This window comes from Brachycentrus maculatus, unplaced genomic scaffold (assembly GCF_059751285.1).
Source record: "Brachycentrus maculatus isolate JH-2025_06_01 unplaced genomic scaffold, ASM5975128v1 h1tg000206l, whole genome shotgun sequence".
Classification (NCBI taxonomy): domain Eukaryota; kingdom Metazoa; phylum Arthropoda; class Insecta; order Trichoptera; family Brachycentridae; genus Brachycentrus; species Brachycentrus maculatus.
Window position 1 is genome coordinate 703,887 of NW_028280957.1, and position 12,606 is coordinate 716,492.

The 12,606-nt window shown below is 34.6% G+C and overlaps 1 protein-coding gene across 2 annotated transcripts in view; it reads left to right on the forward strand.

Annotated features, from left to right (window-relative positions):
- The first annotated feature begins 3,182 nt into the window (after positions 1-3,182).
- Positions 3,183-12,606, forward strand: part of LOC148307146 (ornithine decarboxylase 1-like) — a 40,512-nt gene continuing 31,088 nt past the window's right edge. For both annotated transcript variants that reach the window (XM_088263867.1, XM_088263864.1), the window contains exon 1: positions 3,183-3,347. The gene's annotated coding sequence lies outside the window, so the exon portion shown is untranslated. The remainder of the gene's footprint in view (positions 3,348-12,606) is intronic.

Consider the following 12,606-nt stretch of genomic DNA (forward strand, 5'->3'; position numbering starts at 1 on the left):
ATTTACTTATAACCTTTGAACGTATGCACTTTAATGATACATGTATGTACTTTGTAATATATTAACACACTGTTTGTGAGAAAGGAATGTAAGGCTGAAAAGGAGTAATTGAAAAGATTAGGAAGAGTTATTTAAGGTGGTATGGACATGAGGATTCGAGCGCCCCGGAAGGCCGCTGACGACCATTCACCGACTATACTCAGCGGAACTTCGAGACGCCGGACTGACCAGAAAGGAAGCGAAGGAGATGGCGCGTGACAGTGACTTGGAGACGTCTCGTGTTGGCCATATGCTCCAACTAGGGAGCGAACATGGAAAGAAGAAGAAGAAGGACATGTGGAGTGAATGGATAACGAGAGAATGACTTAGAAAATATATGTGGCGAATGTGAGCGGAAAAACGTAACGAGAACGGCAGAAAAAGATTTGGCACAATCAGATCATATAATCTGGTCGTGTTAAAAATCTGGATAATCGGAGGGCATGTATAACTAGATGTACGGATGTAAAGGAGGCGAGGAGTGTATGTCAGGACATAAGAGTGTGGTATTCCATCCCTTCTGCCTGCCCCTGCGGAGAAATGGCATGATGGTAGTGGTAGAAGTAGTAGTTTGTGAGAAACGCTTAAAAGTGTCATTTACATACTGTTATTTTTTTATTTTTTTATTTGATATCTCATCAAAGATGAAGAAGAATATGGAAGTCTGGGCATTTACGGGGCTGACGACCGTCATAGGCTGGTATTAGTGATCACTTTGCACACGTGTAACATTCACCAATTCTACCCATTATTGACAACCACACTACATACTCAAATTCTTGGAATCACTTGAACTTCACTAGAGACATCTATTGGTGAGATGAAAAGAAGCTTTTTATTGAGAAGAAACTCTTTTATTAGTATGACGGTCTTAATCCCCGTAAATGCCCAGACTTCCATATTCTTCTTCACCTTTGATGAGATGTCAAAAAAATATTTATATTTATATATATTAAAATAACTCCTGTAATTGGAGATAATCCAGATTTTGTGAGTATTTGGACACACTCAAAATGTTGTACATAGTGTTGGTAGAAAGTAGGAGACGCTTATAAGCGTTCTATTTAGTTAATTTTGGTAGAGCGCGAAAGAAGCCAAAAAACATTTTACAGATGGGAATTGGGTTTGCGTTTACCTCTGATAAGTAAACTGAAGTTCAGGCGGCAGGCTGTCTGCCTGAGTATAGTTAGGATCAGGGTTGATGAAAAAAAGGCTGTCTGCCTGAGTATAATTAGGATCAGGGTTGATGAAAAAACCGCACAACCAACAATGTATTAAAGGTGCGTGATTATTATCGGATATGCAATGACTATAAGTTTGGACGACTAGCCCATTAAAGGCTGTTCAGACAACTTTTAAGCTGGCTGGCTGACCATTTTTAAAAAGATTTTAGTTTTCTGGGTTCGTCTTCAAAGTGTAGTGGTTACCCTAATAGGCAGCCGTGCTGGAGGTCCTGGCTTCGATTTCAAGTGTGGCCACTATAAATATAACTGTTTTTTTTTTCACTCAAATACTTATTCGATGTTACTCTGGTCTGTCAGGAAGCCTAGATGCTTCTGTATCAGATCCAGAAATGCGGTGGAACAGCTTTCAATACTCTGGACTGGAATCTGATGCGCAGGACTGATCACCTCGCCTTCATACAATTAGCGATCAACTAGACATTACATCAGTTTGATGTAGTGCCCTATGAACCAATGGGTGTGGTAAGGGTCAGTAGTAGTAAGTGTTCTTCCAGAAGGAGTAGAAATATCAACTCTTGTTTCATATTCTAAAATTGATTAAAATATTTAAAAAAAAATAAATTAACAGTATTCAGGAACACCCAAATGTGAAACCATCCTAAGGGCGTTTGTCCACTACACGGAATTTTACCGTCCAGCACGTCATTTAGCTTTTTAAAACGATGATTGGCTTGGATTGGATTGTGCTTTTGTCTATCTTTCTTCGGATCGGTGCGTGAACACGTTGCGCGTAAATTCGATCACGCTAAACTGTCGTAGTCGCTTTCATTTTTTAAAACCGGACTGCTGGACGGTAAAATTCCGGGTAGTGGACAAGCGCCCTAAGTCATATAAAAGTCAATTTCGTTTTTGTTGACGGATTGTGTTCTTCTTGCTAATAATTTTGGGTTGCAGAAAGTTATTTTTTAGTACATAGTAGGAACATATGAGGCACTTTTTTGTTGTTTTTTTGTATTCATTTCCTATATTCTCATTGTTTTGGTTTATATTTTTTTGTAAACATATGGCTAAGTATTTCACCCACCACATAGTCAAGCCGGAAAAAACACTTATTGTTATAATTGTTACTTTACAGTCGGTAAAGAACAAATATTTCAATCAGACTTGCAGCCAATACAAATCTTGATTAGGTAGCTAAGAAACATAGATCCCTGAATATTAAAAATAGCCTTCCCAATTCCATACTATTTTATACATAGCGTGCGTACAGTCCTTTTTCCGATATTAATTATTTTTGCGTTTTATATAGGAAAAATACAGGTAGACCTACGTACTAGACGACCTGGATGAATATAATGTGATATGCGAAAAACGACGCTAAAGATGGAGCTGTAAAGACTTTTTTTATTTCCACATAATTTCAAGTAAAATAACGAGTTAGGTTTTCATATTTTCATGAACCTACATATATACACTTTATCCATGATAAGGTAAAATAATGTTTTAGGAAAATACATTATGTGTTACCATTTCAATAATTTGTAAAATATTTTATTTAATAACAAATTTTCACCGTGAAACAGGGTCTTAGCTTTCGAATTGATAGCGTAAACGGGAGAAATTGATCAATATTTTCGCTTATATTGTCATTCTCTCTGAAGTCAAAGTAAGTCATGAGATTAGGAATCGCTAAGAGTAGAACGAGATTTTATTTAGGTCAAATCTTAACATTTGATATACATAACCCAGAATCATTGATTCTGGGTTAAATTAAGTAATAGTATGTGAAATTCGTCCCAGCTTATCCAGAAAATGTCCCAATAGAACTTAATTTTTTTTAATTTGCAAACTGGTACCCTTTTATCTTATTGGCTCCTGTTGAAATAATCGGACCAATCACGTGCGAGTATTTAATTCCCTTAACTCACGACTCGCACGACTTCTATCCCCTCGTTCCTTGTCGCCGCCATCTTAAATCGGGGTATGGTCGCTTCGCGGTCTGCCGTCCCAAAATTTTCCGATTCGCTTCTAACCGCTGTGATAACGTTTTTTCGTTACAAGTGTATTTAAACATTCAAGATTCCGCCGAAAATCCAAAGCCAACCCAGTGGGTGGCTTTTACAGGTAAGACATTACATATTACACAATATTTATGTCCCGACTTCGCGAATTTCACGAGATTTCATCGATTTTTGAGTTATAACACGCATATTTACATGCTTTAATTGTCTTCAATTTGATCGCAGATATTTGGTGTGCCACGTTTATCTTATTTTAGTGTCTTTAAATACGATTTTCCTTGTAGATGACGTATCGAATTACATTATTATTTGCTATTGTCAATGTGGTGGTAGCTATTGATAACATCCAAGGCTTCTCTGCGATAAAAACAACATAATATTGTCATATACATGTGACGACCTTTGTAGAATTTCCAATAAATAATATGACGAACGCTTTTATTATACTTACAAGAAGGATGATTCATTCTTTCTTTATCTTTCTGGGAACATTTGACATTTACCATTTTGTCACAGGATTTTTCTTTGATGGCGACTCGGCGCTAGGCTGCCAGCTCGTATTGCATGCCTCAAAACAAGTACATATATCTAGAAAATTGTTATATTATGAAAATTTATATTTTCATATTCTATTACTCACATAATAAGGTTTAAAATTCATTACGTTTTAACGTTCTACGTGAATAAATACAAAATTTATTTTTGACAGTTCTAGCGTTGAGCCGTGCTAAATTTTATTGTGACAATAACATTGCCTGAAATAAAAGAAAAATGTCCTTCTTACATATGGTACGTAAACCTTTACTTTATAATAAATAAACCGCCATTTAACGTTATAATTTATTTGTCCTTGACTCTTATGGTACGAAAATGACAAGACATATTTCGAATAAAAAATATTTCTTTTATATTAGAAACGTGAGCAGAGATAAACAAATCCATTTCCATAACATCAATTTTTACATGACTAAGGTATTTTGTTTTGAAAAGAAACACAATAATACCTTAAATGTACCGATTGCCAAATGTACAGTACAACTTCTACAGTAAATAAATACATACATGAATATTTTTTCATTATCATTTTCATATCATAATCCGTATCTGTATAAGCGCCCTTGAGGTAAGATTTTACGAAAATGGCGCTATATAAATCATCCAAGATTATTGTTATTATTATACATTGAATACGGAGAAAATCGGATAGTGGTTTTATACACTATATACTTGTATTTTATCTGAAAAAAAGGTGCCCTTATTTTTTGCACTCTCAAGGTCATTTATTGGATCTTTGTCAGACGGGAGGAATATCTAATTTAACATACTCAACCTGTAAAATATTGTATTTGACTCGTTATGTGTTTATAACAGCCGATATAATTAATATTTTCATTCATCATTTTCTTGTAGAAAATTCGCCTAAAAAAAAACGTTATTTTTGTAAGTTGGCAATGAATGACATCACAGAATACACAACTAGTGTACTAATAACACAAATAGTGTGTAGTGGTAAACACACAATCCATATTACTACTATTACAGCTCTATAAACCATAGACAGTAAACCATATGACGTCATAAAACGTTCGATGACGGAAATTTGATGACGTATGCGAACGCACGTTTTTCGTTTTATTTAAATATCTAAAGTTTAAACTTTAATATCTCCCTTAGTTCCCTACAGATTTCAATAAGAATGTTACCGATAGTCTTGTGATTTTTCATAATAATTTATTAGCCAATAATCCAACATCCTGACAAAGGCCTATTATTTGAATGGGCGCTGTCCACATCTTGCGGCTCCTATTCGCGCTCAAACGGTGCATAGGGCACCGCACCAGAATGACGCGATCTACTTCAGAATAGAGCTATATGTGCAAACATCTACCATACAAGCGCCCTTGAGGTAGTATTTTACGAAAATGGCGCTATATAAATTATCCAAATTTATTATTATTATAGAATAGACCTATCGCTTACTCCTTTCAAGAACGTCATAAATAAAAAAATATAAAAAACTTCAGGAGAACGTTTTTAAAGTTTAAAAATATAATACAATGCATTAAAAAATATATATCAAGCCACTTATTAAACTTTTTACTGTGCAACAGATCTTTTTAGGTAAAACCTGAATGTTTTTTCTCCATTTGCAAAATATTTAGTATATTTAAAAAAATAATTAAACAATAAATTTACTTCAAAATCCAAAAACAACACTTTCTGCCCTGTGGCGGGTAAATATTAAGTTAAAAATATGCCGCTTTTGCTGGGATATAGTACATTTTCTGGGCATCCGAAAACACGCACAACTGAAAATTTACGATTTTTGATTTATGACGTTCATGAAAGGAGTGAGCGCTATATGTCTCGGTATCTACGTATTCGGGCAACCTTCACCCAGATTTAGCGTGTAATTTTCGCCATTATCGTTGCGACGCAATTATATTTTATTACAATTTGTCAAAATGTAAGGTTATTACGTTCTTAATCTTATACAAAACGTTTTGACCGCAATTATTACTACTTCTACCATCACGCCGTTTCCCCGCAGGGGTAGGCAGAAAGGATGGAACGCCACACTCTTCTGTCCTGACATACACTCCTCGCCTCCTTCACATCCATACATCTAGTCACAGATGCCCACCGATAGCGCAGACTTTTGACACCGCCAGATTTTAGGTTCTGATTGATCTGATCGTTCCAAGTCTTTTTCGGTCGTCCTCGTTCTGTTTTCCCGCTCACATTCGCCACATATATTTTCTTAGTCATTCTCTCGTTATCCATTCAATCCACGTGTTATACTATATTATTTTTTGACATCTCATCAAAGATGAAGAATATGGAAGTCTGGGCATTTACGGGGCTGACGACCGTCATCGGCTGGTTTAAGTGATCACTTTACACACGTGTAACCTTCACCAATTCTACCCATTATTGACAACCACACTATTCAAATTCTTGGAAGTTCTTTATACATGAACCAATTTAGAAACCTTGTTCGTGAATCACTAGAACTTCACTAGAGACATCTATTGGTGAGATGTAAAGAAGCTTTTTATTAAGCAGAAACTCTTATAGTAGTATGTGAGGTCCGAATCCTGGATTATAATCACACACATGAGAAACGCCAGAAAATACCATTTTCATTTTTATTATTTAAGCTTATAATTAGACCAGATAATTTATTTACAACATTTTGAGTGTGTCCAAATACTTGTTCACAAAATCTGGATTATCTCCAATTACAGTGTTATACTATGTTTACTCTAATTAGGTATATGTCTACTTTATTTATTTACGTTTTTCAATTTGTATACAATCATTTTTATATTATTTTTTGACATCTCAGCATAGATGAAGAAGGTTATGGAAGTCTGGGCATTTGCGGGGCTTACGACCGTCATAGACTGATTTAAGTGATCACTTGACAATTTTACCCATGGTTGACAACCACACTACTCAAATTCTTGGGAGTTCTATATATATATATGATCCAATTTCGAAACATTTTTCCTTGAATCACTATAGAATTTCGCTAGAGACATCTATTGGAGAGATGAAAAGAAGCTTTTTATTGTGCAGAAACACTTTTTTTTAGTATGTGAGGTCTGAATCCTGGATTATAATCACATACATGAGAAACGCCATAAATTTTTATTTTTATTGTTTTTTAGCTTATAATTTGACCAGTTTGTGAACAAGTATTTGGACACACTCAAAATGTTGCAATCATTTTTAATTTATGTTTTACCTAGTAAATACTACTTAATTTATTGTGTCACGTGTTTCGATGCATTCCGCATCATTTTCAAATACCGTATCGGAATGCGGAATGCATCGAAACACGTGTCACAATAGATCTTAAGAAATAGAAGTATTTACGAAGTAAAACTTGAATAAAAAATGGATAGATTTTTATCAAAAAGTGACTGCCGAATCAATTAATGAAATCCTATACGATCGATAAAAAATGATTAAAAACGATATAAAAAAGAATAACCCGCAAAGCCTCTATTAGAGGCTTGTCTGCAGGTAAGATAGTAAGGATATGGAACGCAAATGTAAAAAAAAAATACATCACAAACATCCAGACCAATTGAAAATAATTCTTTCTTGAATTTATTTTGCACTTGTCGGGAATAGAACCCGCGACGCCAGTTTCGCAGCCGAGCGTCTACCCAACTACGCCACGGCGCCTGTCCGTAAATTTTCAACTGATTTAAAAAATATTTAAAAAGTACATACATACATCGCTCACTCCTTCCAACAACGTCATATATAAAAAAACTTGATTTTTTTAGGAGATCGTTTTTAAAGTTTAAAAATATAATAAAATGTATTAAAAATAAATATCTAGCCACTTATTGAACTTTTTACTGTGCAACAGATCTTTTTAGGTAAAACCTGAATGTTTTTTCTCCATTAAAAAATATTTAGTATATTTAAAAAAATAATTAAACAATACCTTTTCTTTAAAATACAAAAACAACACTTTCTGCCCTGTAGCGGGTAAATATTATGTCAAAAATATGCCGCTTTTGCTGGGATGTAGTACATTTTCTGGGCATTCCGAAAACATGCACAACTGAAAATTGACGATTTTTGATGTATGACGTTGTTGAAAGCAGTAAGCGACATGCTTTGTTTGCCAATTTGTCATCTCCACCTTCTGTACAGATGTTTTAGACGATCAATCACCAGTGTATCAACGTATCAGCCGAATTATTGAATAGTTACGTTGGTATTTAGTAAATAAAGCCTTGGTTATAATATTAATCCTTATCTTCTTGATTTATTGTGTTTTTTTGTTCTTCAGATCAAGGTCGCGTTCCCGTGCCTCGCGAAACTACTTTATTATTTCGCTTGATAATATGTGAACTTTGCCACAAGTCTAGTAAGTGAGATTAATCGACGCCAATGATAGTTACTTGCTTTTCTTTACTTTACCTTCTTAACCCTTTCCGGTCCCCCAAAATTAAAAAAAAAAAACTAGGTAGACAGTTACATTCCAATTGGAAAAAAACTTTTGTCCTCTGCTCCACATACTGTTGTAATAGATACGAGTGACAAAAATGTAAACTTGGCATTAAAATATTTATTATTATTCTTTATTATTTATATTTAGTATTTAGTATTATTTAATAGTATTAAATATTTATTATTTAGTATTATTTAATACTAATCTTGAAAAAAACGTCGAATAACATCCGACATGGGACCTAAGAGGAAAATTTGATATTTATATATATATATATATATATATATATATATATATATATATATATATATATATATATATATATATATATATATATATATATATATATATATATATATATATATATATATATATATATATATATATATATATATATATATATATATATATATATATATATATATATATATATATATATATATATATATATATATATATATATATATATATATATATATATATATATATATATATATATATATATATATATATATATATATATATATATATATATATATATATATATATATATATATATATATATATATATATATATATATATATATATATATATATATATATATATATATATATATATATATATATATCTTCATGTTATTCCTCAAAGTCAATAAAAAATGTGTTTTTTTTATCATAAAATGTTTATTTTCGACGCAAACATGCGTTTGACGTAGAAAGTAGAGAGCCCACTCGACGTCCCGAGACGGATTGACAACTTTTATTATATTTATTTTTTGTGTCATTATCATTATCCTAGTATTATTATTATTATCCAAGTCTTCATAAGCGCGGCTGTCCAAACTCAAAACACAGTAAGGGATTTTTTTTAGTAGGTTTTTTTGCATTTTTGGACTAAGTAGATTCTACTTAGTCCAAAAATGCAACAAAAAAACGTACTACAAAAAAAATGTCCCTTACTGTGTTTTAAGTTTGGACAGCCGAGCGCTCTTGAGGTAGTATTTTATCAAAATAGCACCATACAAATTATAATTACTATCCCAAAAATTAGGGGTTGATTATACCAGCGAAAATGAATGATATATTCTTGAGATACTTGTGATGATGTTCAAAAGTTTAACGCAGTTTGAGCATTTGTCCGTCACCCGCGTTCTTGATGTTTTATTTATCACCAGCTGTCTAAACAACGAGCTATGATTTTTGCACGGTTTTTAGTTATTTTTACTTCTGAAGGTTCTAACGGTCCGAAACAGCTACGTATTTTCAACAAAATGAAAAAGCGTGTTTGCCGAATACATCGTTAAGATTCTGACTGACGGCACGTACAATTCATACGTCCCTCTTGGTCGTGGGCGGAAACTAAACACGCTCTTTCATTGTTGTAGGTAGCAGTCTAATCGGTATTATCGGGTCGATAGAGCGCCATGCCGGGAGACCGCGGCGGGAGGGGGCCCCTCCCCAAGGGCGGAGCGTTCTTCAAGAAAAGCAACAGCGGGCGCGTGGACAAACCCCCCAAGGAACCGAAACCCTTCGACAAAAAAACCTACAGGATGAAGAAATACAGCAACAAATATAAACTAGACAAATGGGAAGACCATAGACGCAAGGAGGTCTTGAAAAAATATTACAAAGACATGAAGAATGACCCCATGGCCGGTAAATACACTCCGTTCGACTTTGATAAAGCCGAACGCATCGGAAGTGCTTCCGAAGATGAAGAAATGGACACCAAAACAGACAGACAAGAATCTAATAAATCGCACGAACAACCAAAAAAGATCCATTACGTCTTGCATCCAGATCGGCTGGAGAAGGCCAAACAGCGATTGCAAAAGTCAGATGGAGGTGGAAAACCCGTAGTGGAAGACAGGCTGGACAAGCACGGAAGGGTGCAGCCCTTCTGGAAGGTGAAGCAGGAGATGCAGAGGCTCAGGGGGGACAAGCGAGCCGAGAAGGAGGCGGCGGCGGTCGCGGCCAAGGAGAGAGAGGAGGCCATCGCAAAGTACAAGCAAAAGAAGGCGGACAAGTTTAAGAAGCTCAGCAAGAGGACGAAGACCGGACAGCCGTTCATGAAGGACAGGATGCAGATGTTGCTCGAGTCGATACAAAAGTTTCCGTCGACGCAGTGACGACGTGCAAGAACTTGTGCGCGACTTTTAAAAAAATATTTTTTCTTACAATTTTCTCATTCGTGAATTAAAAATTGATATTTTTCTTAAATCTGATTTTTATTACAAATGGCATTTTTACGAAGAAAATATTTTTGATCGAAACAAAACTCATTTAATGGTATTATACAACAGTTTATTTAAAAAAAATCAACATGTCAATACGCAAAGTTAATGCCGAATCAATAAATGATATCTTGATTGTTAGTTACGTTGACGTAACTTTGAAGCTAACTTATCAATCTCGCGCTAAGCCGGGGTGATATTAAATTTATATTATAGTAAAAGATATCTTCAATCACTGGCCACCCAGTATTTTCATAATTGCAACCTGACAACCATGGATGTAGCGACATACCAAGATATTTGGTTTGGTGATAATCAAAAACGTCAATCCTTACGATTCGATGACGAAGATGTTTGAAGTTTAAATGTCATTGATCTAACGCACACAAGGCACAATAAAATTTATTATTATACTGTCATTTGTTCTAATAACGACATGAAATGTATTGCTCTGTGTGATCATTTTCTACACACGTGTAGTCTTATCTTTTGTAAAAGTGTATTCACCCATACATACGAAATTTCCACACCATGTATTGTATAAAAAAACATATATCATTGTACTGCGTTTTGTATATTTTTTGAAATTATAGTAACTTTAAACATAAAGAGTAAATCCACTCACGAGTAGGCATAGGCTATGAAACTTAAAAAGTTGAAGCCTGAGTAGGTTCATGATAAGCGGTGTTGCATAAGCCGTAGCTAGATTTTAGAGTCACTTGGACGTTAGGTAATTCAACAAAAAAAAGGGAGGTCAACAAGCTGCTCTCCGGCGCTACCATCGCTCAGGGAGGCGTCTTGCCCAACATCTTGGCCATGCCCAAGAAGAAGGCACAATAACACGGCGGCTCCACTTTCCTCCCTTTAGAATCTATTTTTATAGGTCATTTTCAATTTCGTATCATAATCCATATATCACTCACTCCTTTCAACAACGTCATAAATCAAAAAACTTGATTTTTCAGGAGATCGTTTTTAATGTTTAAAAACGTATTAAAAATAAATATCAAGCCACTTATTGAATTTTTTATTGTGCAACAGATCTTTTTAGGTAATATCTGAATATTTTTTCTCCATTTGAAAAATATTTAATATATTTCAAAAAAAAAATTAAACAATACCTTCTCTTCGAAATGCAAAAACATCACTTTCTGCCCTGTAGCGGGTAAATATTAAGTTAAAAATATGCCGCTTTTGCTGGGATATAGTACATTTTTTGGGCGTTCCGAAAACATGCACAGCTGAAAATGGACGATTTTTGAAATATTACGTTGTTGAAAGGAGTGAGCAAGCAACGTACATATAAGCAAGCGCCCTTGAGGTAGTATTTTACGAAAATGGCGCTATATAAATCATCCAAAATTATTATTATTATTATTCCTTTTAAAAGAAAAAAAAACGTTATTTACATCAAGCGGTTCCGTTTCCGTGGGTTCATTAGTGATAATAAATAGGCCAGAGACACCGATTTGAACTTCGGCGTTGACGTAATTTCGTAGAACCATTTTGTTGATAATTTCCAAGTCTTGTTGACTACATTAGGAGAGCCATTACACGGGCTGGCCCGAGGGTACCGCCCAGTCTGGGGCCGAGAGATAACTCGGCAGTGACGCAAGATGGAACCGCCAAATACTGGAAGATTTGTTTTGGACGATGTCCCTATCACGAGAGCTAGCGCTGATTTCTTATATTTCTCTTTTTCTTGGCGTAGACCTTGTGGCCTGTTAAACTACGATGTTAACCTTATATATGTACCTTCTTCTCTATTTTTGTTCTTGGTGTAGGCCTTGTGGCCTGTTAAACTATGATGTTAACCCTATATATGTATCTTCTTCTCATATTCTTGTTCTTGGTGTAGGCCTTGTGGCCTGTTAAACTATGATATCAACCCTATATATGTATCTTCTTCATTTTCTTGTTCTTGGTGTAGGCCTTGAGGCCTGTTAAACTACGATGTTAACCTTATATATGTACCTTCTTCTCTATTTTTGTTCTTGGTGTAGGCCTTGTGGCCTGTTAAACTATGATGTTAACCCTATATATGTATCTTCTTCTCACCTTCTTGTTCTTGGTGTAGGCCTTGAGGCCTGTTAAACTATGATGTTAACCCTATATATGTATCTTCTTCTCACCTTATTCTTGGTGTAGAC